At 50.8% G+C, this 27610-nt stretch overlaps 3 long non-coding RNA genes across 3 annotated transcripts; 1 reads left to right on the top strand and 2 right to left on the bottom strand.

Moving 5' to 3' along the window:
* Window positions 1-3565: 3565 nt before the first annotated feature.
* On the bottom strand, window positions 3566-5026 carry LOC148217762 (uncharacterized). Its single transcript, XR_015800778.1, has 2 exons — window positions 4858-5026; window positions 3566-4531 (listed from the first exon to the last, which is right to left on the bottom strand). It is a non-coding gene; the product is annotated as an uncharacterized LOC148217762 (long non-coding RNA).
* A 19660-nt stretch (window positions 5027-24686) lies between these two features.
* Window positions 24687-26654, top strand: LOC148217760 (uncharacterized). Its single transcript, XR_015800777.1, has 2 exons — window positions 24687-24785; window positions 26287-26654. It is a non-coding gene; the product is annotated as an uncharacterized LOC148217760 (long non-coding RNA).
* Window positions 25622-26545, bottom strand: LOC148217761 (uncharacterized). Its single transcript, XR_015800776.1, has 2 exons — window positions 26407-26545; window positions 25622-26089 (listed from the first exon to the last, which is right to left on the bottom strand). It is a non-coding gene; the product is annotated as an uncharacterized LOC148217761 (long non-coding RNA).
* Window positions 26655-27610: the final 956 nt, after the last annotated feature.

The raw sequence follows: 27610 nt of genomic DNA, 5'->3' as shown, positions 1-27610 counted from the left end.
TAAAAATGGGGGAATAAATCAGTGAGAAACGGGGAAAAGTGGGGGAAAAAATAATTGAGAAATGGGGGAAAAAATCCGTGACGAATGGCGGGAAAAGTCATTAAGAAATGGGGGAAAAATCAGTGAGAAATGGGGGAAAAAAAATCCATGAAAAATGGGGGAAAATTTGGGACAAAATCAGCGAGAAATGGGGGAAAAATCAGTGGTAATTGGGGGAAAAGTCGATGAAAAATGGGGGAATATTCAGTGAGAAATGGGGGGGGGGGGGGAATCAGTGAGAAATGGGGAAAAAATCCATGGAAAACAGGGAAACAATCCATGGGCAATGGCGGGAACAGAGCGAGCTGTTGTCGCTCGTGCTGTGGTGGCCGATGCTGTGGGGAAAAAATAAGTGAAAAATGGGGGCAATAATCAGTGATAAATGGGGAGAAAATCAGTGATTAATGGGGGGAAAAATGCATGAAAAATGGAAGGAAAAATTCAGAGAGAAATGGGGGCAAATATCAGTGATAAATGGGGAAAAAAATCAGTGATTAATGGGGGGAAAAATGCATGGAAAATGGGGGGAAAATTCAGAGAGAAATGGGGGCAAAAATCAGTGAGCAATGGGGGGGAAAATCGGGAAATATCCATGGAAAAATGGGGGGAAAAAATCAGTGAGAAATGGGGGAAAAAATCAGTGAGAAATGGGGGAAACATCATGGTGAAATGGGGAAAAAAAATCTTTGATAAATTGGGGAAACAAATCATTGAGAAATGGGGGAAAAAAATCAGTGAGAAATGGGGAAAATATGGGAAAAAATCCACGAAAATTGCGGGAAAAAATGCATGAAAAATTGGGGAAAAATCAGTAAGAAATGGGGGAAAAAATCCATGAAAAATGGCGGGAAAAATCAGATCGGCGATCGATAGCTAATGCGTGCCTATGGATTAGATCGGCGATCGATTGATCGCGCCTGCCGATCGATTAGATCGGCGCTCGATTGCTAATGCCTGCCGATCGATTATATCGGCGCTCGATTGCTAATGCCTGCCGATCGATTAGATCGGCGATCGATTGATCGCGCCTGCCGATCGATTAGATCGGCGATCGATTGCTAATGCCTGCCGATCGATTAGATCGGCGATCGATTGATCGCGCCTGCCGATCGATTAGATCGGCGATCGATTGCTAATGCCTGCCGATCGATTAGATCGGCGATCGATTGATCGCGCCTGCCGATCGATTAGATCGGCGCTCGATTGCTAATGCCTGCCGATCGATTATATCGGCGCTCGATTGCTAATGCCTGCCGATCGATTAGATCGGCGCTCGATTGCTAATGCCTGCCGATCGATTAGATCGGCGATCGATTGCTAATGCCTGCCGATCGACTAGATCGGCGATCGATTGATCGCGCCTGCCGATCGATTAGATCGGCGATCGATTGATCGCGCCTGCCGATCGATTAGATCGGCGATCGATTGCCAATGCCTGCCGATCGATTGCTAATGCACACTATTTGCACACTCCTTGCACACCCTTTGCACTCATACAGAGGCAGGAGGTTTGTCAGTTCTGGTCGGGGTTTTTTGGGGCGTTCATTTCCGGGGGATTTCCTCAAGGATTGGGACACTCCTTGATTCCATCCCTTGCCTGTCTCCCAAGCGCCACCCTGTGGGCAGAGCGCGGTACTGCGCGCCTGCCTCTCCCAAGATGGCGGCTCGGGTGTCGCTCCCCGACCTTCTAACTCTGGCTGCAAAAGGAGGGGGGCACAGCAAGGAGCCCGCTCGCTCTAGTGGGATGCCTGCGCACGACGCCGACACCGATGCCACGGGTGCGATTTTCGGCGGCGTTTCCAATCGTGCGGACATCTCCTTCAGCCCGCTTCGGCCCGGGGGAGAGGGGCGGGGCCGCCAGCGATGGTCCCCGGCGCAGCCCGGGCAGGCTCGGGGCGGAGCCGGGGCTTGGCGAGGCGGGGCACGGAGGTCCCGGGGACGGGACCGGGCGGGGCCGGGGCGGTGCTTTAGGGGCGGTCCCCAGTGGTCCCGGGCGGCACCGGGGGCGGGGCCGGGTGATCCCGGAGCGGTACCGAGCTGTGCTGGGGACGGTGCTGCAGGGGCGGTGCCGGGCCCGCCTCAGGGTGATTGAATGCCCAGAAATCGCCTTCTCTGCCCCGTGCTCACACTGAGCTGCGGGCTGCAGCGTGCTGTCGGAGCTCCGCACACAGCACGGATTTGGGCTTCCCCTCCTCTCAAACCCTCTCCCCCTTCTTCCTCCTCCTCATCTTCCTCTTTGTCCTCTGTCACTGCTGAGGCTCTGGAAAGAACTGAAATTCTGCAGGGAGAGATGTCCTCTCGTGGCCCCAGGGACTGCCTCGGCACGGGCCACGAGCGCCTCCGGCCCCTGCCTTCTCCTGCTTGAAAAGATCACCTGGAGCCCGAGCTCGGGGGGGTGAAATCAGCTGAAATCCAGGTAACTCTGTCAAGTGCCCCCCAGGGACATCGGCGGGGCTGCGGGATGAGGGTTTGAAACAGCAAATTCTTTGGAATATACACCTGTCCCTGTGCCGATGCTGCTGAGCTTCCTGCCACAGTATATCCCCACTCCATGAGGCGCTGTGAGGTTATGGCAGTGGGAATTGAGCAGGGAATTCGGGGCTATGGGCATAATTCACGGGAGCTAGCAAAGCTGACAGCCAACCCCAAATCGGGGCACAGCACAGAGAACAATCTGTGTGCTGCCCTGTCAGCTCAAGCTCCTGGGCTGGGAAGTATTGGGAGTTAAATGTATGGAATTACACAAATCACAGCAACTGGCATCACCCAGAGGGACAATCCAAGGCCCAAACAATTCCTCCACAGTCCACTCTGGGAAAAACACCCTGTGCCTGCCAGGAGCTCTGACCCTGCTTTTCCTACCAGCTCCTGAGCAGTGTCAGGGCCACCACGAGGCCTTTAAAATCCAGATAAACCCCAAATCCTACACAGTGAATAATCCAAAGAAAGTACTGAATTGTTGTCATTAAAAGCTCAAAACTCATTAAGAATTCTATGACAACTGTGTAATGGACTCCCAGGAACCTCATGAATGCTCTCGGTTTCATTTTTGTGTCTTTTTACTCCCTCATTTGGCAGCTTGTAAAACTTATCCTGGAATTCAGAGGTCAAGCAGGATCGACTTTGGATTGACCTTCACCTCTGGTCCCACTTTGTGCAAACACAACTCGTGCCCAGGTGGGTGAACTCATCACCTCAGCTTTTCACTCCAGAGTATCCCCTCCTTATTTCCCTGTAGATGAACTCAGATCCACTCCTCACCTCCACTGGTCATCCAAGCGCCCATTCTGTTCCCCACAGGCCCTGGTGGCCCCAGGGAGCTCCCTTGGCCTTTCTCCTGCCCCTCTGCAGCCCGAGGTCGCTACACAAACAGTTCTTGTGTCCCCTCTAAATGACCCCGGGTTTTCTGCTCAATGAATGGCATGACCCGTGCCCACTGCTCTCATGATTCACCCAACCAAAATCAAGAGCAAATGTTGCTTGGGCTTTAAGAACTTGAAATAACTCTGAAGCAAAAGAAATCACCTTTTTCTTCTGGTTTTTATTTTTATTTTTTCATTTAAGATGCTGGACTTGCCTCTGTGGATGTGTGCTGAGCTCTCTTTGCAGGGGACTGTCAGGCCTGAATGGCTGTGAGTTCGTGTTCTTCTCAGTAGGGAATCAGAAATTATTCTTAGACCATAGAATTGTTTTCTGAAACCTTTCCCCTTTCCTCTTTGTGCCTTTGAATTTTTCAGCTGTTCCCTGTTGTCACTTCCCCTGCCTGACTTCTGTGCAGCTCCTAGCTGGGAAAAAACTGGGAAAACTTAGGGGGTACAGAGGTGGAATTTTTGGCTGGATTTTTCTAACATTTCTAATTTTGCTGAACTTATTTCCCCAGTGAGAAGAGCACGAACTCACAGCCATGCAGGCCTGACAGTCACTGCGGGAAATCTGACACAGTATTAATAAGTAACCTTTCCTGAGAGCAGTCACCACCCCAGTCCTCCAGCCTTGTCAAATGTTTGCAATGAATGGAGCCAAGTTCTAATCCTTAATCTAAATTTATGTCAGCTTTTGTTAGAAAGATACCGGACAGTAAATCATACAAGAGAATTTTAAAATTGCACAAAGAATAGCCGGCCCAGACCAAACCCAAGCGCCCCCATCAGTGCTCCACCCCAATTTTGGGAGAAACAGTGATACAGTTTATAAATACTCTCCTTCCACACTATTCAGTCCTTCACCGCACATCCCCAGAGAGGAGTCCCTCAGACCTTGCTCCCCTGAACACCAGGAGAGCTGGAGTTTCACCCAGATCCCACATTCCCATGGCAGTTAATCCCAGCAGGGAGGCAAAGAGGAACCCTGCATCCTCTGACATAGCCCACAGCACGGGCAGCACCAGGAGCCCTCCAGGCTCAGACCTCTGGTGCTGAAGCCTCTGGGCTTTGGCTGATCAAACACCACAGCTCTTGGCAAAGATGGCAGGAGAGTCGTGATTCTTCCTGTCCTGAAAGAGAGGAGGAAAAGAAAATTAAGTCGACTGCAGAAGGATTCCAGCTCTCAACTTCTGCTCTGATTCCTCACTCTGGGGTTTTATCCATGACAAGTGACACCAATTCAGAGTGCCCTTTTCCAGCATTTTTATTCCTAACTATTTCAGACATTAAAAGGATGCTCATTTCTCTTATTGTATTCTTTGCTTAATTTTATTAGCGGCATTTTCATCCCAGACCCCACTTGTCAGTTCTTCAATCCTTTAGCACTGGACTTGGCACAAAGGGATACCCGTGGTGCTGCATCACAAGAAATCCCAAAGAGAAACCCCTTCCAAACCTGACGGAGAAAGCTTTCAAGGCACTCCAGAACACAGACAGCTTTTCCTGCCTTGTCAGGCCACACCAATTCTGTCCCATCCACCTGAACTGTGCAGGTGAGGAAAAGGCTTTCCTTGCTCCTCGGGAATCACTGTCTGAGACCACAGATGTCCATCCTGGGCAGCACCTGGAAACAACGTGGGAAAGGCAAAATGAGAGTGTTTTCTATCAGAAAATTACTACTACTAATAAAAATAATAATCAGAACTTCTGGACAAATTTAGTAACATCACTTTGATATGAGAAATACAGGCCATGCCCATCCTTCTAGCCCAGGTGAAAACAGGAAGGAGAACTAGAGGAAAAGCAGAGTCCCTTATTTGATCTCTGGACACAAACTGAGGCCTTTTCCCTGTGAAACCAAACTCACCCTTCCAGGGTTCCTGAGATCAGCTACGAGGAGGCTTTTGGCACTCCAAGAGCAGCTGGGTCACAACTGGATGCGGCTTGGGTCTGGGAGACACCGTGCTCCTTCTGGAATTATAGCACGCAAATGCCTGCTCCTGGCCCCAGGCCCGGAGATAAAATCTGTGGGGTTTTTCCCTGTGCAACATTGTTCACACCCTCCCAGGTTCCTGAGATCTGCACAGAGGAGGCTTTGGGCACCCCAAAGGCAGCCAGGGTTACAGGTGGGGGCAGCTTGGGGCTGGGAGAAATCCTCATCCATTTGGAATTTTATCAGGCAGAAACCTGGCTGGGTGCACAGGTCTCTGGACACGACCAGTGGCCCTTTCTCTCCCTGTGAAACAAAACTCACCCTGCCAGGCTCCTGAGACCACTTAGGAGGAGGGGTTTGACTCTCCAAGAGCAGTCGCAACGAGAGATGCTCACACAGAAGGCCATGCAGAAGAGGAAACGAGCGCACCCGCAGCCCCCCAAGGCGCGCCCCAACGCCCCAGACCCGGCACCGCCAGCTCGGGCAGTCCCATAAAGCATCCCCCGCCTCCGCAGCGGCGGGACAGGCGGGGCCCGGGGTCCCCGGGTCCGCACGGGCAGTCCCCGCGTCCCGGCCGGTCCCGAGGGTCCCGAGGAAACCGAGCGTGCCCGGAGGCGCGGCAGGACGGCAGCGCAGCGCCGCCTGGCGGCGGAGCAGGAGAGCAGCGCTGGGCCCCATGGCAGTATCGGTACCCGTGCGCCCCCTGCTGTCCGCGGCGATGCAGCGCCCGATGCCGAGTTCCACGCCCGTGTCGCCGAGGGAGAGGGGCACCGCTGGCTGGGGCCTCCCCCGCCGACACGGACAGAAACCGAAGCAGAAGCCCCGGTGCCATTGGCGGCCCCTACCCAGCGGGCCGGGCTCCGCCGGGCCCGCGGCCCCCGCGCGGTATCGGGTCGTCCCGCTCCCGTCTTCGTCGCACCCGGGCCCTGCTCCTGGCATGAAGCGCGTCACCGCCCCCGCGCCGTCCCGCCCCCCCGCGCGTCATCGCGTGCGTTCGGCGGCCCGCCCCGGGGGCGGTGCCGGGGGCGCTACCCGGGGCGGTGCCGGGGCAGTGCCGGGGGCGGCACCGGGGGCGGTGCCGGGGGCGTTCCCGGTCGCCGTGCCGGGGTAGCCCGGGGAGCGGTTCCGGGAGCGGTTTCGGGGGGCGGTGCCGATTGCAGTCCCGGTCACTGTCCCCAGTCCCCCGTCCCCAGTCCTGGTCCCGGTCCCAGTCCCCGGTTTCCGGTCCCCGATCCTGGTCCCAGTCCCAGTTCCCCGTCCCGGAACCCGATCACGGTCCTGGTCCCAGTCCCCAATCCCGGTCCTGGTCCCTGTCTCCAGTCCCCGTCCCCGATCCCGGTCCCGGTCCCTGTCTCCAGTCCCCGTCCCCGATCCCGGTTCCGGTCCCTGTCCCAGGTCCCCGTCCGCGATCCCGGTCCCTGTCCCATTTCCCCGTCCCGGTCCCCGACCCCAGTCCCGGTCCACGTCCCCGATCCGATTTTTCCCCCCCCTTTCACACTGATTTTTCCCCCGATTTATCAATGATTTTTTTCCCCATTTTTTCCCATTTCTCACTGATATTTCCCCCCATTTTTCAGGGATTTTTTTCCCCATTTCTCACTGATTTTTTTTTCCCATTCTTCATGGAGTTTTCCCCCCGTTTTTCACTGATTTTTCCCCATTTCTCACTGACTTTTTCCCCATTTTCCCCCCATTTCTCACTGATATTTTCCCCCATTTTTCATGGATTTTTTCCAGATTTATCCCCATTTCCCACTGATTTTTCCCCATTTTTCATGGATTTTTCCCCCCCGTTTCTTACTTATGTTTTTCCCCCGATTTCTCATTGATTCCCCCCCCCCCCATTTCGCACTGATTTTTTACCCATTTTTCCCCATTTCTCACTGATTTCTTTCGCCATTTTTCATGGAATTTCCCCACCCATTTCTCACTGATTTTTCCCCCATTTCTCACGGATTTTTTCCCCACTTTTCCCCATTTCTCACTGATTTTTTTTCCCCATTCTTCAGGGATTTTTTTCCCCATTTCTCACTGATTTTTTCCCCATTTCTCAATTAACTTTTCCCCACTTTTCCCCGTTGCTCACTGATTTGTTCCCCCCATTTTTCATGGATTTTTTTTCCCATTTCTCACTGATTTTTCCCCCCCATTCTTCATGATTTACAGGATACTCTATCGTTAATGGAAAGCAATTAAAGGAAGGGGGGAGGTTACCAGCCACCTGGTCAGCTCAGACAGCAGAGCTGCACACGCTTGTGAGAGCCTGTGAATTATAGCAGGACAAGACATTAAATATATTTACTGATTCTAAATATGCATATGCGGTAATACATGCATTTGGAAAACTATGGGGAAAAAAAGAGGTTTATTAAGCTGCAGAAGAAAGAAGAAAAAAATTGGTTTACAAGGGATGGCAAGCAGTGGATACCAAAAGCTCTAGCCTTACAATTGTTAAAACAACTTCATTAAAGGAGTCGTTCTGTGCCTTCTTTGGGGTGAGGAAAAAAGGCTGAGGGGGGCTCCGACGTGGTTTGGGGCACCCCAAGGTCCCTGGGAGAGGGAGCCGGGCTGCGCTGGAGGAGCAGGTGAGTCGGGCATGGGGGGGGGTCCTGGTGGGTGCCAGAACATTGAGAGGGAGGGGTGGGTGTAGAATGCATGAAAAACAGAACCTTAAAAAATAGCTAAATATAGTCTAAAAGGAATGTTTTATTGGTTTGTGTTTGGCTAGAGGTAGGGTTTTTTTATAGATACTGTAAATAGAAAAGATAAAGAATAAAAATATAGAAGCAAATATAAGAAACCAATATATAAATATATTACATTACATTATATTATGTTATGAAAATAGAAATATATAAATATTTAGACTTTAAAAGGAATTTTTTATTGTTTTTTATTTGGTTAGAGGAGGGTTTTTAATAAATAATATAAATAATATAGGCAAAAATATACAAATATGCAAAAATAGATACTGACATAAAATTATTATAACTATATATGCATATATATATGTAAGTATAAATCTATAGAAATAAATATAAATATAAAATACATGTATGTAGTATGTAATATAAATAATTTATCGATTTTAATATGTTCTATTAAATAGTATGTTATAATAGAATGTAAATAGCATCTAGTATATTAATATACTAGTAAAAATACGTTAAATAGTATATAAATATAGAATACACAATATAGACATATAAATCTACAGATATAAATATGAAAACTAAATAAAAAAATATATTCAAATAGAATTTAAAATAATGGAGTTTTTTGTTTCTATTTGGTTAGAGGCAGAGCTTTTAAATAAATAATATTAAAAACTATGAACCTACAAATATAGATGGATATAGATAAAATAGAAATAACATTAGTAATATAAATCTATGTATATAATGAATAATAAAAGAATATTGTATATATGATAAATAGAATAGCAATTAAATTGAATATATGAAATATGTCTAGATTATGACTATAAATTAAATATTAAAAAATAGATGATTTCTATATATAAAAGGGTTTTTTTTTCATTTGGTCAGAGGCAGGGCATTTTTAGTTTGGGTCGGGGTTTTTTTGGGGCGTTCATTGAGAGGATTTTATGACGGGTGGGGACTCTGGTGCTTGGAACTCTCTCCCTTCTCTGGCTGTCCCTGACAGGGCGGCAGTGCCGGGCTGAGTTGGGCGGCAGTGCTGCCGCCGTGTGGACACAGGCGGGTACTGCACGGTGCCCCTCTCAGGATGGCGGAAGGGCCCGCGGGCCGGGACCCAGCCCTGCGGCAGCGCTCAAGATGGCGGCCTCTCTAGGACCCCGGCGGATAGGCGTTTACATAAAACGCCTGCCCGCGCCCGCCGGCGCCCTCACGCCCGCGGCACCGCGGACCGCGCGGCCGTTGTCGGCACACTCTGAAACGTCCGGGAAAATTGTCGGCGAGCGGATCGGCGTCGGCGATGTAATCAGGCATCTTATGCCTACACACCGGGGTCCTGATTTTTTCCCGCCCTTTCTGCCGCCATTTTGGGAAGGTCAGGCGGGGTGCCGCCCGAGCCGCCATTTTGAGAGTGCGGACACGCTCAAGATGGCGGCCTCTCTAGGACCCCGGCGGATAGGCGTTTACATAAAACGCCTGCCCGCGGCCGCCGGCGCCCTCACGCCCGCGGCACCGCGGACCGCGCGGCCGTTGTCGGCACGCTCTGAAACATCCGGGAAAATTGTCGGCGAGCGGATCGGCGTCGGCGATTTAATCAGGCATCTTATGCCTACACACCGGGGTCCTGATTTTTTCCCGCCCTTTCTGCCGCCATTTTGGGAAGGTCAGGCGGGGTGCCGCCCGAGCCGCCATTTTGAGAGTGCGGACACACTCAAGATGGCGGCCTCTCTAGGACCCCGGCGGATAGGCGTTTACATAAAACGCCTGCCCGCGCCCGCCGGCGCCCTCACGCCCGCGGCACCGCGGACCGCGCGGCCGTTGTCGGCACGCTCTGAAACATCCGGGAAAATTGTCGGCGAGCGGATCGGCGTCGGCGATGTAATCAGGCATCTTATGCCTACACACCGGGGTCCTGATTTTTTCCCGCCCTTTCTGCCGCCATTTTGGGAAGGTCAGGCGGGGGTGCCGCCCGAGCCGCCATTTTGAGAGTGCGGACACACTCAAGATGGCGGCCTCTCTAGGACCCCGGAGGATAGGCGTCTACGTAAAACGCCTGCCCGCGCCCGCCGGCGCCCTCACGCCCGCGGCACCGCGGACCGCGCCGCCGTTGTCGGCACACTCTGACACGTCCGGGAAAATTGTCGGCGAGCGGATCGGCGTCGGCGATGTAATCAGGCATCTTATGCCTACACACCGGGGTCCTGATTTTTTCCCGCCCTTTCTGCCGCCATTTTTGGCAGGTCAGGCGGGGTGCCGCCCGAGGCGCCATTTTGAGAGTGCGGACACACTCAAGATGGCGGCCTCTCTAGGACCCCGGCGGATAGGGGACTACATAAAACGCCTGCCCGCGTTCGCCGGCATAAAAATAAATATGCATAAATATAAACATAGACATAAACATGCACAAACGTTAACCTGCATAGATATAAACATAAACATAAACATAAACATAAACATAAACATAAACATGCAAAACAATAATAATAAATATAAATATAAACATAAATAGAAATACAAACATTAATAAAATCAATGAGAAATGGGGTAAAATCAGTGAGAAATGGGGGGGAAAAACCATGAAAAATGATGGAAAAATCAGAGAGAAATGGGGGAAAAATCGGTGAGGAATGGGGAAAAAGATCAACGAAAAATTGGGAAAAATCAGTCAGAAGTGGGGGATAAAAATCAGTGAGAAATGGGGGGAAAAGTCGGTGAGAAATGGGGAAAAAATCAGTGATTAATGGGCGGGAAAATGCATGAAAAATGGGTGGAATAATTCAGAGAGAAATAGGGGCAAATATCAGTGAGAAATGGGGGGGAAAATCAGGAAATATCCATGAAAATTGGGGGAAACATCCATGAAAAATGGCGGAAAAAATCAGTGAGAAATGGGGAAAAATGGGGAAAAAGGAGTGATAAATGGGGGAAAAAATCAGTGAGAAATGGGGAAAAATGGGGAAAAAATCCACGAAAAATGGGGGGAAAAATCCATGAAAAATCAACGGAAAAATCAGTGAGAAATGGGGAAAACATCATGGTGAAATGGGGAAAAAATCAGAGAGAAATGGGGGAAAATCATTGAAAAATGGGGGATAAAAATCAGTGAGAAATGGGGGGAAAATGGGGAAAAACATCAGTGAGAAATGGGGAAAAAAATCTTTGATAAATTGGGGCAAAAATCATTGAGAAATGGGGAAAAAAATCAGTGAGAAATGGGGAAAATTTGGGATAAATCCACGAAAATTGCGGGAAAAAATGCTTGAAAAATTGGGGAAAAAAATCCGAGAGAAAATCCCCGGGAATCCCCGGGAAAATCCCCCCGGAATCCCCGAGAAAATCCCCCGGAATTCCCCGGGAAAATCCCCCTGAATTCCCCGAGAAACTCATCCCGGAATCCCCGTGATAATCCGTCCGCTATCCCCGAGAAAATCCCCCAGGAATCCCCCAGAAAATCTCCCCGAAATCCCCGGGATAATCTCCCCGGAATCCCCGAGAAAATCCGCCCCGAATCCCCTGGAAGATTCCCCCGGAATCCCCGAGAAAATCCCCACGGAATCCCCGAGAAAACCCCCCCGAAATACTCGGGAAAATCCCCCCGGAATCCCCGAGAATATCCCCCCGGAATACTCGGGAAAATCCTCCCGGAATCCCCGAGAAAATCCACCCGGTATCTCCGGGAAAATCCTCCCGAAATCCTCGAGAAAATCCCCCCGGAATCCACGTGAAAATCCCCCCGGAATACTCGGCAAAATCCCCCCGGAATCCCCGAGAAAATCCCCCCGGATTCCCCGGGAAAATCGCCCCGGAAAACCCGAGAAATTCTTCCAGGAATTCCCTGGGAAAATCCCTCCGGAATCCCCGAGAAAATCTCCCCGGAATCACCGAGGAAATCCCCCCGGAATTGCCCGAGAAAATCATCCCGTAATCCCCTAGGAAATCCCCCCGGAATTCCTCGTAAAATCACCCCGGAATTCCTCGTAAAATCACCCCGGATACCCCGGGAAAATCCCTCCGGACTCCCCGAAAAATTCCCCCCGGAATACTCGGGAAAATCCCCCCGGAATCCGCTGGAAAAACCCCCCGGAATCCCCTGGACAATCCCCCCGGAATCCCCTGGATAATCCCCCCGGAATCCCCGATAAAATCCCCCTGGAATCTCCAGGAAAATGCCCCGGGAATACGCGAGAAAATCTCCCCGGAATCCCCGAGAAAATCCCCCCGGAATCCCCTGGAAAATCCCCCCTGAATCCCCGAGAAAATCCCCCCGGAATCCCGAGAAAATCCCCCCGGATTCCCCTGAAAATCCCTCGGAATTCCCCGGGAAAATCCTCCCGGAATCCACGAGAAAATCCGCCCGGAATCCCCGGGAAAATCCTCCAGAAATCCCCGAGAAAATCCCCCGGAGTCCCCGGGAAAATCAACCCGGCGTCCGATGGAAAATCCCCCCGGAATCCCCGAGAAAATCCCCCGAAATTCCCCTGGAAAATCCCCCCGGAATCCGCGAGAAAATCCCCCCGGAATCCAGGCGAAAATCCCCCAGAAATCCCCGTGAAAGCCCCCCCGGAATCCCGAAGAAAATCTCCCCGGAATCCCCGAGAAAATTCGCCCGTAATACTCGGGAAAATATGCCCGGAATCCCCTGGAAAATCGCCCCGGAATCCCCGGAAAATGCCCCCCGAATCCCCGAGATACTCACCCCGAGATCCCCGGGAAAATCCCCTGGAATTACCAGGGAAAATTCCCCCCGCAATCCCAGGGAAAATCCCCCCAGAATCCCCGCGAAAATCGGCCCCGAATCCCCTGGAAAATTCCCCCGGAAACCCCGGAAAATCCCCCCGGAATCCCCGGGAAAATCCCCCCGGAATCCCCGAGAAAATCCCCCCGGAATTCCCCGGGAAAATCCCCCGGGAATCCCCGAGAAAATCCCCCCGGAATTCCTCGGGAAAATCGTCCCGGAATCCACGAGAAAATCCCCCGGAAATCCCCGACAAAATCCTCCTGGAATACTCGGGAAAATCCCCCCGGAATCCCCGGGAAAATCCCCATGAATTCCCCGGGAAAATAATCTCGGAATCCCCGAGAAAATCTCCCCGGAATCACCGAGATAATGGCCCCCGAATACCCGAGAACATCCCCCGGAATTGCCCGAGAAAATCATCCCGTAATCCCCGAGGAAATCCCCCCGGAACACTCGGGAAAATCCCCCCGGAATTCCTCGTAAAATCACCCCGGATACCCCGGGAAAATCCCTCCGGACTCCCCGAAAAATTCCCCCCGGAATACTCGGGAAAATCCCCCCGGAATCCCCGAGAAAATCCACCCGGAATCCCCTGGAAAATCCACCGGGAATCCCGGAGAAAATCCCCCCGGAATTCCCCGGGAATATCCCCTCGGAATCCCCGGGAAAATCCCCCCGGACTCCCCGAAAAAATCCCCCCGGAATACTCGGGAAAATCCCCCCGGATTTCCCGGGAAAAATCCCCCCGGAATCCCCGATAAAATCTCCCCGGAATCCCTGAGAAAATCCCCCCGGAATCCGCGAGAAAATATGCCCAGAATCCCCGATAAAATCCCCCCGGAATCCCCGGGAATATCCCCCAGGAACCCCCTATATAATCCCCCCGGAATCCCCCAGAAAATCCCCCCGGAATCCCCGACAAAATCCTCCCGGAATACTCGGGAAAATCCCCCCGGAATCCCCGGGGAAATCCCCCGGAATTCCTCGGGAAAATCGTCCCGGAATCCACGAGAAAATCCCCCGGAAATCCCCGACAAAATCCTCCCGGAATACTCGGGAAAATCCCCCCGGAATCCCCGGGGAAATCCCCACGGAATCCCCGGGAAAATCCCCCCGGAATCCCCGGGGAAATCCCCACGGAATCCCCGAGAAAACCCCCCCGAAATACTCGGGAAAATCCACCCGGAATCCCCGAGAATATCCCCCCGGAATACTCGGGAAAATCCTCCCGGAATCCCCGAGAAAATCCACCCGGTATCTCCGGGAAAATCCTCCCGAAATCCTCGAGAAAATCCCCCCGGAATACTCGGCAAAATCCCCCCGGAATCCCCGAGAAAATCCCCCCGGATTCCTCGGGAAAATCGCCCCGGAAAACCCGAGAAATTCTTCCAGGAATTCCCTGGGAAAATCCCTCCGGAATCCCCGGGAAAATCCCCCCGGACTCCCCGAAAAAATCCCCCCGGAATACTCGGGAAAATCCCCCCGGAATACTCCTGAAAATCCTCCCGGAATTCCCGAGAAAATCCCCCGGAATTCCCTGAGAAAATCGCCCCGGAATCCCAGTGAAAATCCCCCCGGAATCCCCGGGAAAATCCCCCCTGAATCCCCGAGAAAATCCCCCTGGAATCCCCTGGATAATCCCCATGGAATCCCCTGGAAAATCCCCCTGGAATCGCGGGGAAAATCCCCCCGGATTTCCCGGGAAAAATCCCCCCGGAATCCCCGATAAAATCTCCCCGGAATCCCCGATAAAATCCCCCCGGAATCCCCGGGAATATCCCCCAGGAACCCCCTATAAAATCCCCCCGGAATCCCCCAGAAAATCCCCCCGGAATCCCCGACAAAATCCTCCCGGAATACTCGGGAAAATCCCCCCAGAATCCCCGGGGAAATCCCCACGGAATCCCCGAGAAAACCCCCCCGAAATACTCGGGAAAATCCCCCCGGAATCCCCGAGAATATCCCCCCGGAATACTCGGGAAAATCCTCCCGGAATCCCCGAGAAAATCGACCCGGTATCTCCGGGAAAATCCTCCCGAAATCCTCGAGAAAATCCCCCCGGAATCCACGTGAAAATCCCCCCGGAATACTCGGCAAAATCCCCCCGGAATCCCCGAGAAAATCCACCCGGAATCCCCTGGAAAATCCACCGGGAATTCCCCGGGAAATTCCTCGCTGTAACCCCTGGAAAATCCCCCCCGAATCCCGGAGAAAATCCCCCCGGAATTCCCCGGGAATATCCCCTCGGAATCCCCGGGAAAATCCCCCCGGACGCCCCGAAAAAATCCCCCCGGAATACTCGGGAAAATCCCCCCGGAATACTCCTGAAAATCCTCCCGGAATTCCCGAGAAAATCCCCCGGAATTCCCTGGAAAATCCCCCAGGTATCCCCGATAAAATCCCCCTGGAATCCCCTGGATAATCCCCATGGAATCCCTTGGAAAATCCCCCAGGAATCCCCGAGAAAATATGCCCGGAATCCCCTGGAAAATCCCCCTGGAATCGCGGGGAAAATCCCCCCGGATTTCCCGGGAAAAATCCCCCCGGAATCCCCGATAAAATCTCCCCTGAATCCCTGAGAAAATCCCCCCGGAATACTCCTGAAAATCCTCCCGGAATTCCCGAGAAAATCCCCCGGAATCCCCGAAAAAATCCCCCCGGAATACTCGGGAAAATCCCCCGGAATACTCCTGAAAATCCTCCCGGAATTCCCGAGAAAATCCCCCGGAATTCCCTGAGAAAATCGCCCCGGAATCCCAGTGAAAATCCCCCCGGAATCCCCGGGAAAATCCCCATGAATTCCCCGGGAAAATAATCTCGGAATCCCCGAGAAAATCTCCCCGGAATCACCGAGATAATGGCCCCCGAATACCCGAGAACATCCCCCGGAATTGCCCGAGAAAATCATCCCGTAATCCCCGAGGAAATCCCCCCGGAACACTCGGGAAAATCCCCCCGGAATTCCTCGTAAAATCACCCCGGATACCCCGGGAAAATCCCTCCGGACTCCCCGAAAAATTCCCCCCGGAATACTCGGGAAAATCCCCCCGGAATCCCCGAGAAAATCCACCCGGAATCCCCTGGAAAATCCACCGGGAATTCCCCGGGAAATTCCTCGCTGAAACCCCTGGAAAATCCCCCCGGAATCCCGGAGAAAATCCCCCCGGAATTCCCCGGGAATATCCCCTCGGAATCCCCGGGAAAATCCCCCCGGAATCCCCGAAAAAATCCCCCCGGAATACTCGGGAAAATCCCCCCGGAATACTCCTGAAAATCCTCCCGGAATTCCCGAGAAAATCCCCCAGGTATCCCCGATAAAATCCCCCTGGAATCCCCTGGATAATCCCCATGGAATCCCTTGGAAAATCCCCCAGGAATCCCCGAGAAAATATGCCCGGAATCCCCTGGAAAATCCCCCTGGAATCGCGGGGAAAATCCCCCCGGATTTCCCGGGAAAAATCCCCCCGGAATCCCCGATAAAATCTCCCCTGAATCCCTGAGAAAATCCCCCCGGAATCCGCGAGAAAATATGCCCAGAATCCCCGATAAAATCCCCCCGGAATCCCCGGGAATATCCCCCAGGAATCGCCGATAAAATCCCCCCGGAATCCCCCAGAAAATCCCCCCGGAATCCCCTGGAAAATCCCCCCGGAATTCCCGAGAAAATCCCCCCGGAATCCCCGGAAAATCCCCCCGGAATTCTGGTCCATTTCTGTAGGAGAATAGTTTGTAAGGATAGTGCAGAAGGCACTAGTTGCCAACGAGTTACAGCTGTAGTGATTAGCAAGGAGTGGAAACAGCCTTGCCTGCCCAGTGAGGCTGGTTGTTATAAAAGCGTGGGTCAGCTGGCTGCCAGTTTCACTAAGCACAGCTCCAGCTGGAGGTGCAGAGCCTGCTGCAGTGTGGGCTGGAGCCTGCTGGCTGTGCTGCGAGGAGGAAGGGACACGTGGCCGTGCAAGGGATGGACAAGGTGAGAGGATGCTGTGTGTGGGACAGACAGGCTCAGGTGGCTGGGGAAGGGACAGGCTGGGGTTTAGCCAGTCGTACAGAGGAGAGGAGGAGTCGGTGCTGTGTGGAGCTGCCTGTGAGAAAAGGAGTCAGAGTTGCCTCAAAGAAATCTGTGGAGAGAAGGCATGAAAAGTGTGTAATGAAAGACTAATGTTGGTGCCTGTCATGCCTGTCTTGATAGAATTGCTACACGTTTTCTCGGAATGCTTGAATTTAGACATAAAATGAAAACTTTATTGTAAGAAAGGAATGCATTTCTCACCAAAGTGGTGTAGGGTGGGGGATCACAACTCCCAGATGGCCTGGAAGCGGAACGGCCACAGGGGTTACTGTAACTGGGCCTCCAGTACCAAAGCCCCAGTGGGTTTAAAGGCTAGAGCTGGGCTGGGATTAGCACGGGCTATGCAGCTGGGCTCATGCACAGGTCTGTCAGCACTCCTACCCGAGGACAGTCCCTCACCTAGGGAGAGGTTCTAGGCCTGGAGATGAGGCTGAGTTTGGGAAGGGTGATGAGGACATGGTTAGGGAGGGATGTAAATGCATCTCAAAAGACTTAATTTTGAGGGGTGGCAAGCATTAGCTATAAACCAGGAAGTATTTACAGCTAAAGGCTGGAGGTGGGGGCTGTCTGAGGAGGACAGGACTGTTTAAGGCTGAAGTTGGAAGAGAAACCTTGGTGAAGCTTTTGCGTTAGAAACGGCCTCACCTGCCAAATCAGATTTTTGTCTTCAGGATTGCATGAGTGAGGATGCCACAGCCAAGGAAAAGGTTCAGGTTTGGGAGGCAAAGGCGAGTTAGGCAGGGCTGCAGGGCTGGGGCTTGGCTGTTTCCATACTGCTCAGGGCAGCAAAGGGTAGCTGGCTCACTGGGCCTTGGATCTAGAACTCTTTCTGGAACAAGGTGGAGAGCTGAGGTTCATGCAAGGAAGGGGCCAGGAATTCTTTGTCTGACTGGAAAATGCCAGAGGGGCAGTGTGTGACTCGGATAGGATGATATGTTCGTCTGGCGAGAGTCACAAAAGAATATTTTGGTTTACTGATAACTGGGCAGCTCAGAAGTTACTACTTGACTTAGTTGCTGCTCCCATCTGTTGCACACATAAACAGAGCAAAGCAGACGAATTCTCTCGGAGCCTGAGGTCTTTGACTGGCCCTCCAAAAATGCTGCCCGCTAAAAAACAGACGTGGGGGAGGAAAGTTGTCAGATACAACAGAGCAAGAAAAGGCCACGGGCTTCAAAGTGCCCTCCAGCAGACCACGGAAGTGACCTGTCTGGAAGTGAAACCAGCAGTCTGCTTCCCCAGCCTCCTGGAAGCCTCTAACAGCTACACAGGCAGTGAGGGGAGAGAACAATTCAACCTAAAAATAATTTTCAGTAGCGTTCTGCACTGCTGTTAAAAATACTGCAACCAGGGAATGTGGTGTGGTGATAACTATTAGGCCTGTAAGTCTGGTAACTGGGGCTTTTAGCTCAAACATCTCGGTATGGCTACTTTGAGCCTTGTAAAAGCTGCGTTAAGTCCAATTTCTTGGGTAGTTCTACTAGCTCTAGCCTTGCTTTTCATCCCCTCGGTAACAAAGCAACTCCCTCTCGAGAATGTTATTTACTTTCCATATGATGTGCCTACCGATTTCTGGAATTGCAAATGTCTTTGGATACATGCGTAAATTGAAGTTTCAAGAAAGCTGTCAAGCTAAAACAAAGGCTTGCCATAATGCAGAAGAAAATGTTTTATGGAAGAACTGAGAGGTCCCTACCTGGGCATAGAATTTGCTATACTAAGGTGTGTTCCAAACGGATCTGCCATCTAAACAAGCAGAAAAATAGTTGGAATGTAGTGAGTTCAATTTAACTATTGCTAGAAATAGGAATTATTAGCAGAGCTTGGAGCATGATATCACTAGCAGCAGTAAGACGCTTTTAGCTTGCTTCTCATCAATTACTTGTCAAAAGCATTTGTACCTAGTGTGTAGCAATTAATATTTCCCCATTTTCTTCCCCCCCGCCCCCCAGTCTCAGGTACTCCTTTTATTTTACCCTTTTCTGTCTTGTAACATCACCTTCCTTTATTTTATTCTATCTTCTGTTCTCAGAACATCGCAGCATCCTCTGTCAATGTGAAAGCATTTGTTCATCCTGTCTTGGAATGGCTGTCAATGTTGCCCTCTTCTGGATCACTTTTTTTTTTTTTTTTTTTTTAACAATATGTTGCTAAATGTCAGGAAAATTAATCCACGAACACCAGCGGTTTATGTCCAAAAAGGAAACGGAGGAGTCCTTTTTGCTTTATTCGAATAAAGGGAGAGGCCATGGGACATTCCCCTGGGATCTCTCAAATTTTTGGAGGACGCAGCCTCCTTTTTATCCTATTTTCCCGGCCGCATTTCCCTCTCTCTTTTCCCATTGGCTGAGGTACTTGAGAGGCACAGACTTCCCGGAACGCCTGATACCTGAAATTCCCCTCTAATGTATAACCCTCCCTTTTAATTTTTAATTCTTATAGAATTCATAGTTTCCCCCCGTTGCTTCTTTCATCTTTCGATATCCAATTTCATTTATCAGCAGCCCTGCAGTTTGTTTGTAAAGGCAACTATCTCTTTCCATTCATCAATCAGTGGAATCCATCCCATTGTTTCTTTTATCTCTCAGTGCTAGCCTTATCTACAGGCTGATCCACAGCTCATTTGTAAAGACAAATTCAACATTCTCTCAGCTAATAAATGAGAAGTTAGCTGAAAAAAGTAAAAACTGGATTTTTTTTCTGGTGTGTGTCGGACAATACAGTGGAGAGAATTTGCGGGAGGATGATCGAGGATATCCTATTATAATATCGTTCTCGAACATTTTACTATTTTAGATCATCAGTTGTATTCTGAAAGAAATCTATTTTAATGATATGTGTACGTTTGCACGAAGTTATAGTTAAATATAGCTTGCGGCTGGGCTCTTTAATGACTAGGGGTATTTTTGGTTTTAATTCAATATTTTATGCTTGTGGTGTGTAGTGTGCTGATTTATTTTTTAATGTTATTTACTACGTGCGCTTTTGTTTTTGAGTGAAGGTAACTTTCTGGATGGCTTTGTATTTGAGGCAGAATGAATTGAAGTAGGTTTTTAAAACTGATTTTTCATATGTACGATGGGGAGTTTAGTAGGGGCAGCTCTGATGGTGGGGGCTTGGTTGTTAATTTTATCAGACGGCTTTTGTTAGATACAGCTTTTAATTCTGGAAAGTTTTTTTTTCTAATGTCGTGCTATGAAGGTGGTTTTCGAGGATGTATGGTATAGCTTTATTTTGTTTGTAGATGGCGTATGATAAGGGCTATGGTCTATTTATCTAATGCCATGTTTTTTTCATTCAGGTGTTGATAAGGGAGTTCTTGAATGGCGTTTTGTGTTGTTTTTGTTTTTTGGTGGGGCGTTGTTTTTAAAGGATACCTTGATAAGGTTTGCCGATGGCGTTCTAGCCTGTAGCATAAGGCATAGGGTAGTTTTTGAATTATTTTGTGGTGGCTTTGATTCTTGCCAGTATGTAGTGTTTTTTTGAGGTAATGCTGTGTAGCTAATTTCTGTTTTCTTATTAATATTAGAATTGGAGTGTTGTAGTATATGGGCTGTTATTATATCATAGGGGTTCTATTTATTTGGTTTGATTGTTTTCTAGTTATGGATAATTTTTCTCAAAAAACCATTTTCAGGATTTCAGGCGTGACACAAAAGAACACTCAGATTGCTGGAAGGGAAACGTGTGCCCAGATTGTCTCGAAGCAGTGCTGCTGTCGGTTCTCGTTCAGTCGTGTCTTCTGAAAATGAGACTGTTGTATTCATTGCGCTGTGCTAAACACTTGTCATTCTCCCAATGCCAGGAAACAGATGAAGCTTGAAGAAAGAGGAAGGAATTTGGAAGCGTACAAACAAGCTGAGAAGAGGTTCAGAGATCAGGGTGCTCACTGGCAGCAGGGGCTGGGGTTAGGGCTGAGCAGGAGCAAAGCCGGAGCACATCAACCTCACCTCGTGTTTTCTCGGGGGCTTTATGGCCCCTGGCAAGAGAGAGATGTTCACTGACGAGTCCCAGGCCGAGCCGTGAGCACAGCATGTTGTGTTGGAGCTGGGGGTTTTTTTTGAGACGTTCAGCAGCCACACTCTCTAGTCAAGAGTCCTGAGGTTTGTTGCTGCTCCACTTTCATCCTCATATCCAGCTTCCAGCCCTTTTCTTCTCTCTGTCCAGTGTGTCTTTTGTGTTCCTTTCTTGTCCTGTGTGCTCCCCATCCCATTCCCGTTCCCTACGGAAGGGGGAGGGTGTGGAGACTGGGGGCTCCGACGTGGTTTGGGGCACCCCAAGGTCCCTGGAAAGGGAGCCGGGCTGCGCTGGAGGAGCAGGTGAGTCGGGCATGGGGGGGGGGGGGGTCATGCTGGGTGCCGGAACATTGACAGGGAGGGGTGGGTGTAGAATGCATGAAAAACAGAACCATAAAAAATAGCTAAATATAGTCTAAAAGGAATGTTTAAATGCTTTTTATTTGGGTAGAGGCACGGTTTTTATAGCTAATATAAAAATAAAATATAAAGAATAGAACTAGATTGGTATACATGTAAAATATAATGAAATCTAAGTAGCAAATATCTATGAAAAATCTAGTGTATAACAGAAATAATGCAAATATAAGAATATGTATAAATATAAAATAGAGCTATGAGAATGGTAATAAGAATGGGGTAAAACATCAGTGAGAAATGGAAAAAAACCACATGAAAAATGGTGGGAAAATCAGTGAGAAATGGAGAAAAATCAGTGAAAAACGGGGGGGGAATCTTTGAAAAATGGGGGAAAAAATCAGTGAGAAATGGGGGAAAAAAAATCCATGAAAAATGGGGGAATAAATCAGTGAGAAACGGGGAAAAGTGGGGGAAAAAATAATTGAGAAATGGGGAAAAAATCCATGGAAAACAGGGAAACAATCCATGGGCAATGGCGGGAACAGAGCGAGCTGTTGTCGCTCGTGCTGTGGTGGCCGATGCTGTGGGGAAAAAATAAGTGAAAAATGGGGGCAATAATCAGTGATAAATGGGGAGAAAATCAGTGATTAATGGGCGGAAAAATGCATGAAAAATTGAAGGAAAAATCCAGAGAGAAATGGGGGCAAATATCAGTGATAAATGGGGAAAAAATCAGTGATTAATGGGGGGAAAAATGCATGGAAAATGGGGGGAAAATTCAGAGAGAAATGGGGGCAAAAATCAGTGAGCAATGGGGGGAAAATCGGGAAATATCCATGGAAAAATGGGGGAAAAAAATCAGTGAGAAATGGGGGGAAAAAATCAGTGAGAAATGGGGGAAACATCATGGTGAAATGGGGAAAAAAAATCTTTGATAAATTGGGGAAACAAATCATTGAGAAATGGGGGAAAAAAAATCAGTGAGAAATGGGAAAATATGGGAAAAAATCCACGAAAATTGCGGGAAAAAATGCATGAAAAATTGGGGAAAAATCAGTAAGAAATGGGGGAAAAAATCCATGAAAAATGGCGGGAAAAATCAGATCGGCGATCGATAGCTAATGCGTGCCTATGGATTAGATCGGCGATCGATTGATCACGACTACCGATCGATTATATCGGCGTTCGACTGCTAATGCCTGCCGATCGATTAGATCGGCGATCGATTGCTAATGCCTGCCGATCGATTAGATCGGCGATCGATTGCTAATGCCTGCCGATCGATTATATCGGCGTTCGAATTGATCGCGCCTGCCGATCGATTATATCGGCGTTCGATTGCTAATGCCTGCCGATCGATTATATCGGCGATCGATTTATCGCGCCTGCCGATCGATTATATCGGCGATCGATTGCTAATGCCTGCCGATCGATTAGATCGGCGATCGATTGATCGCGCCCTGCCGATCGATTAGATCGGCGATCGATCGATCGTGCCTGCCGATCGATTAGATCGGCGTTCGCTTGCTAATGCCTGCCGATCGATTAGATCGGCGATCGATTGATCGCGCCTGCCGATCGATTAGATCGGCGATCGATTGAGCGCGCCTGCCAATCGATTAGATCGGCGATCGATTGCTAATGCCTGCCGATCGATTAGATCGGCGATCGATTGCTAATGCCTGCCGATCGATTAGATCGGCGATCGATTGCCAATGCCTGCCGATCGATTAGATCGGCGATCGATTGATCGCGCACCTGCCGATCGATTATATCGGCGATCGATTGCTAATGCCTGCCGATCGATTAGATCGGCGATCGATTGATCGCGCCTGCCGATCGATTAGATCGGCGATCGATTGCCAATGCCTGCCGATCGATTGCTAATGCACACTATTTGCACACTCCTTGCACACCCTTTGCACTCATACAGAGGCAGGAGGTTTCTCAGTTCTGGTCGGGGTTTTTTGGGGCGTTCATTTCGGAGGATTTCCTCAAGGATTGGGACACTCCTTGATTCCATCCCTTGCCTGTCTCCCAAGCGCCACCCTGTGGGCAGAGCGCGGTACTGCGCGCCTGCCTCTCCCAAGATGGCGGCTCGGGTGTCGCGCCCCCGACCTTCTAACTCTGGCTGCAAAAGGAGGGTGGCACAGCAAGGAGCCCGCTCGCTCTAGTGGGATGCCTGCGCACGACGCCGACACCGATCCCACGGGTGCGATTTTCGGCGGCGTTTCCAATCGTGCGGACATCTCCTTCAGCCCGCTTCGGCCCGGGGAAGAGGGGCGGGGCCGCCAGCGATGGTCCCGGCGCAGCCCGGGCAGGCTCGGGGCGGAGCCGGGGCTTGGCGAGGCGGGGGCACGGAGGTCCCGGGGACGGGACCGGGCGGGGCCGGGGCGGTGCTTTAGGGGCGGTCCCCAGTGGTCCCGGGCGGCACCGGGGGCGGGGCCGGGTGATCCCGGAGCGGTACCGAGCTGTGCTGGGGACGGTGCTGCAGGGGCGGTGCCGGGGCCCGCCTCAGGGTGATTGAATGCCCAGAAATCGCCTCCTCTGCCCCGTGCTCACACTGAGCTGCGGGCTGCAGCGTGCTGTCGGAGCTCCGCACACAGCACGGATTTGGGCTTCCCCTCCTCTCAAACCCTCTCCCCCTTCTTCCTCCTCCTCATCTTCCTCTTTGTCCTCTGTCACTGCTGAGGCTCTGGAAAGAACTGAAATTCTGCAGGGAGAGATGTCCTCTCGTGGCCCCAGGGACTGCCTCGGCACGGGCCACGAGCGCCTCCGGCCCCTGCCTTCTCCTGCTTGAAAAGATCACCTGGAGCCCGAGCTCGGGGGGGTGAAATCAGCTGAAATCCAGGTAACTCTGTCAAGTGCCCCCAGGGACATCGGCGGGGCTGGGGAATGAGGGTTTGAAACAGCAAATTCTTTGGAATATACACCTGTCCCTGTGCCGATGCTGCTGAGCTTCCTGCCACAGTATATCCCCACTCCATGAGGCGCTGTGAGGTTATGGCAGTGGGAATTGAGCAGGGAATTCGGGGCTATGGGCATAATTCACGGGAGCTAGCAAAGCTGACAGCCAACCCCAAATCGGGGCACAGCACAGAGAACAATCTGTGTGCTGCCCTGTCAGCTCAAGCTCCTGGGCTGGGAAGTATTGGGAGTTAAATGTATGGAATTACACAAATCACAGCAACTGCATCACCCAGAGGGACAATCCAAGGCCCAAACAATTCCTCCACAGTCCACTCTGGGAAAAACACCCTGTGCCTGCCAGGAGCTCTGACCCCTGCTTTTCCTACCAGCTCCTGAGCAGTGTCAGGGCCACCACGAGGCCTTTAAAATCCAGATAAACCCCAAATCCTACACAGTGAATAATCCAAAGAAAGTACTGAATTGTTGTCATTAAAAGCTCAAAACTCATTAAGAATTCTATGACAACAGTGTAATGGACTCCCAGGAACCTCATGAATGCTCTCGGTTTCATTTTTGTGTATTTTTACTCCCTCATTTGGCAGCTTGTAAAACTTATCCTGGAATTCAGAGGTCAAGCAGGATCGACTTTGGATTGACCTTCACCTCTGTTCCCACTTTGTGCAAACACAACTCGTGCCCAGGTGGTGAACTCATCACCTCAGCTTTTCACTCCAGAGTATCCCCTCCTTATTTCCCTGTAGATGAACTCAGATCCACTCCTCACCTCCACTGGTCATCCAAGCGTCCATTCTGTTCCCCACAGGCCCTGGTGGCCCCAGGGAGCTCCCTTGGCCTTTCTCCTGCCCCTCTGCAGCCCGAGGTCGCTACACAAACAGTTCTTGTGTCCCCTCTAAATGACCCCGGGTTTTCTGCTCAATGAATGGCATGACCCGTGCCCACTGCTCATGATTCACCCAACCAAAATCAAGAGCAAATGTTGCTTGGGCTTTAAGAACTTGAAATAACTCTGAAGCAAAAGAAATCACCTTTTTCTTCTGGTTTTTATTTTTATTTTTTCATTTAAGATGCTGGACTTGCCTCTGTGGATGTGTGCTGAGCTCTCACTGCAGGGGACTGTCAGGCCTGAATGGCTGTGAGTTCGTGTTCTTCTCAGTAGGGAATCAGAAATTATTCTTAGACCATAGAATTGTTTTCTGAAACCTTTCCTCTTTGTGCCCTTGAATTTTTCAGCTGTTCCCTGTTGTCACTTCCCCTGCCTGACTTCTGTGCAGCTCCTAGCTGGGAAAAACTGGGAAAACTTAGGGGGTACAGAGGTGGAATTTTTGGCTGGATTTTTCTAACATTTCTAATTTTGCTGAACTTATTTCCCCAGTGAGAAGAGCACGAACTCACAGCCATGCAGGCCTGACAGTCACTGTGGGAAATCTGACACAGTATTAATAAGTAACCTTTCCTGAGAGCAGTCACCACCCCAGTCCTCCAGCCTTGTCAAATGTTTGCAATGAATGGAGCCAAGTTTTAATCCTTAATCTAAATTTATGTCAGCTTTTGTTAGAAAGATACCGGACAGTAAATCATACAAGAGAATTTAAAAATTGCACAAAGAATAACCGGCCCAGACCAAACCCAACCGCCCCCATCAGTGCTCCACCCCAATTTTGGGAGAAACAGTGATACAGTTTATAAATACTCTCCTTCCACACTATTCAGTCCTTCACCGCACATCCCCAGAGAGGAGTCCCTCAGACCTTGCTCCCCTGAACACCAGGAGAGCTGGAGTTTCACCCAGATCCCACATTCCCATGGCAGTTAATCCCAGCAGGGAGGCAAAGAGGAACCCTGCATCCTCTGACATAGCCCACAGCACGGGCAGCACCAGGAGCCCTCCAGGCTCAGACCTCTGGTGCTGAAGCCTCTGGGCTTTGGCTGCTCAAACACCACAGCTCTTGGCAAAGATGGCAGGAGAGTCGTGATTCTTCCTGTCCTGAAAGAGAGGAGGAAAAGAAAATTAAGTCGACTGCAGAAGGATTCCAGCTCTCAACTTCTGCTCTGATTCCTCACTCTGGGGTTTTATCCATGACAAGTGACACCAATTCAGAGTGCCCTTTTCCAGCATTTTTATTCCTAACTATTAAAAGGATGCTCATTTCTCTTCTTGTATTCTTTGCTTAATTTTATTAGAGGCATTTTCATCCCAGACCCCACTTGTCAGTTCTTCAATCCTTTAGCACTGGACTTGGCACAAAGGGATACCCGTGGTGCTGCATCACAAGAAATCCCAAAGAGAAACCCCTTCCAAACCTGACGGAGAAAGCTTTCAAGGCACTCCAGAACACAGACAGCTTTTCCTGCCTTGTCAGGCCACACCAATTCTGTCCCATCCACCTGAACTGTGCAGGTGAGGAAAAGGCTTTCCTTGCTCCTCGGGAATCACTGTCTGAGACCACAGATGTCCATCCTGGGCAGCACCTGGAAACAACGTGGGAAAGGCAAAATGAGAGTGTTTTCTATCAGAAAATTACTACTACTAATAAAAATAATAATCAGAACTTCTGGACAAATTTAGTAACATCACTTTGATATGAGAAATACAGGCCATGCCCATCCTTGTAGCCCAGGTGAAAACAGGAAGGAGAACTAGAGGAAAAGCAGAGTCCCTTATTTGATCTCTGGACACAAACTGAGGCCTTTTCCCCGTGAAACCAAACTCACCCTTCCAGGGTTCCTGAGATCAGCTACGAGGAGGCTTTTGGCACTCCAAGAGCAGCTGGGTCACAGCTGGATGCGGCTTGGGTCTGGGAGACACCGTGCTCCTTCTGGAATTCTAGCACGCAAATGCCTGCTCCTGGCCCCAGGCCCGGAGATAAAATCTGTGGGGTTTTTCCCTGTGCAACATTGTTCACCCCTCCCAGGTTCCTGAGATCTGCACAGAGGAGGCTTTGGGCACCCCAAAGGCAGCCAGGGTTACAGGTGGGGGCAGCTTGGGGCTGGGAGAAATCCTCATCCATTTGGAATTTTATCAGGCAGAAACCTGGCTGGGTGCACAGGTCTCTGGACACGACCAGTGGCCCTTTCCCCTGTGAAACAAAACTCACCCTGCCAGGCTCCTGAGACCACTTAGGAGGAGGGGTTTGACTCTCCAAGAGCAGTCGCAACGAGAGATGCTCACACAGAAGGCCATGCAGAAGAGGAAACGAGCGCACCCGCAGCCCCCCAAGGCGCGCCCCAACGCCCCAGACCCGGCACCGCCAGCTCGGGCAGTCCCATAAAGCATCCCCCGCCTCCGCAGCGGCGGGACAGGCGGGGCCCGGGGTCCCGAGGAAACCGAGCGTGCCCGGAGGCGCGGCAGGACGGCAGCGCAGCGCCGGCTGGCGGCGGAGCAGGAGAGCAGCGCCGGGCCCCATGGCAGTATCGGTACCCGTGCGCCCCCTGCTGTCCGCGGCGATGCAGCGCCCGATGCCGAGTTCCACGCCCGTGCCGCCGAGGGAGAGGGGCACCGCTGGCT

Source organism: Sturnus vulgaris, unplaced genomic scaffold, assembly GCF_052056855.1.
Source record: "Sturnus vulgaris isolate bStuVul1 unplaced genomic scaffold, bStuVul1.hap1 Scaffold_303, whole genome shotgun sequence".
NCBI lineage: Eukaryota > Metazoa > Chordata > Aves > Passeriformes > Sturnidae > Sturnus > Sturnus vulgaris.
This window is presented reverse-complemented; position numbering and strand designations above follow the sequence as displayed.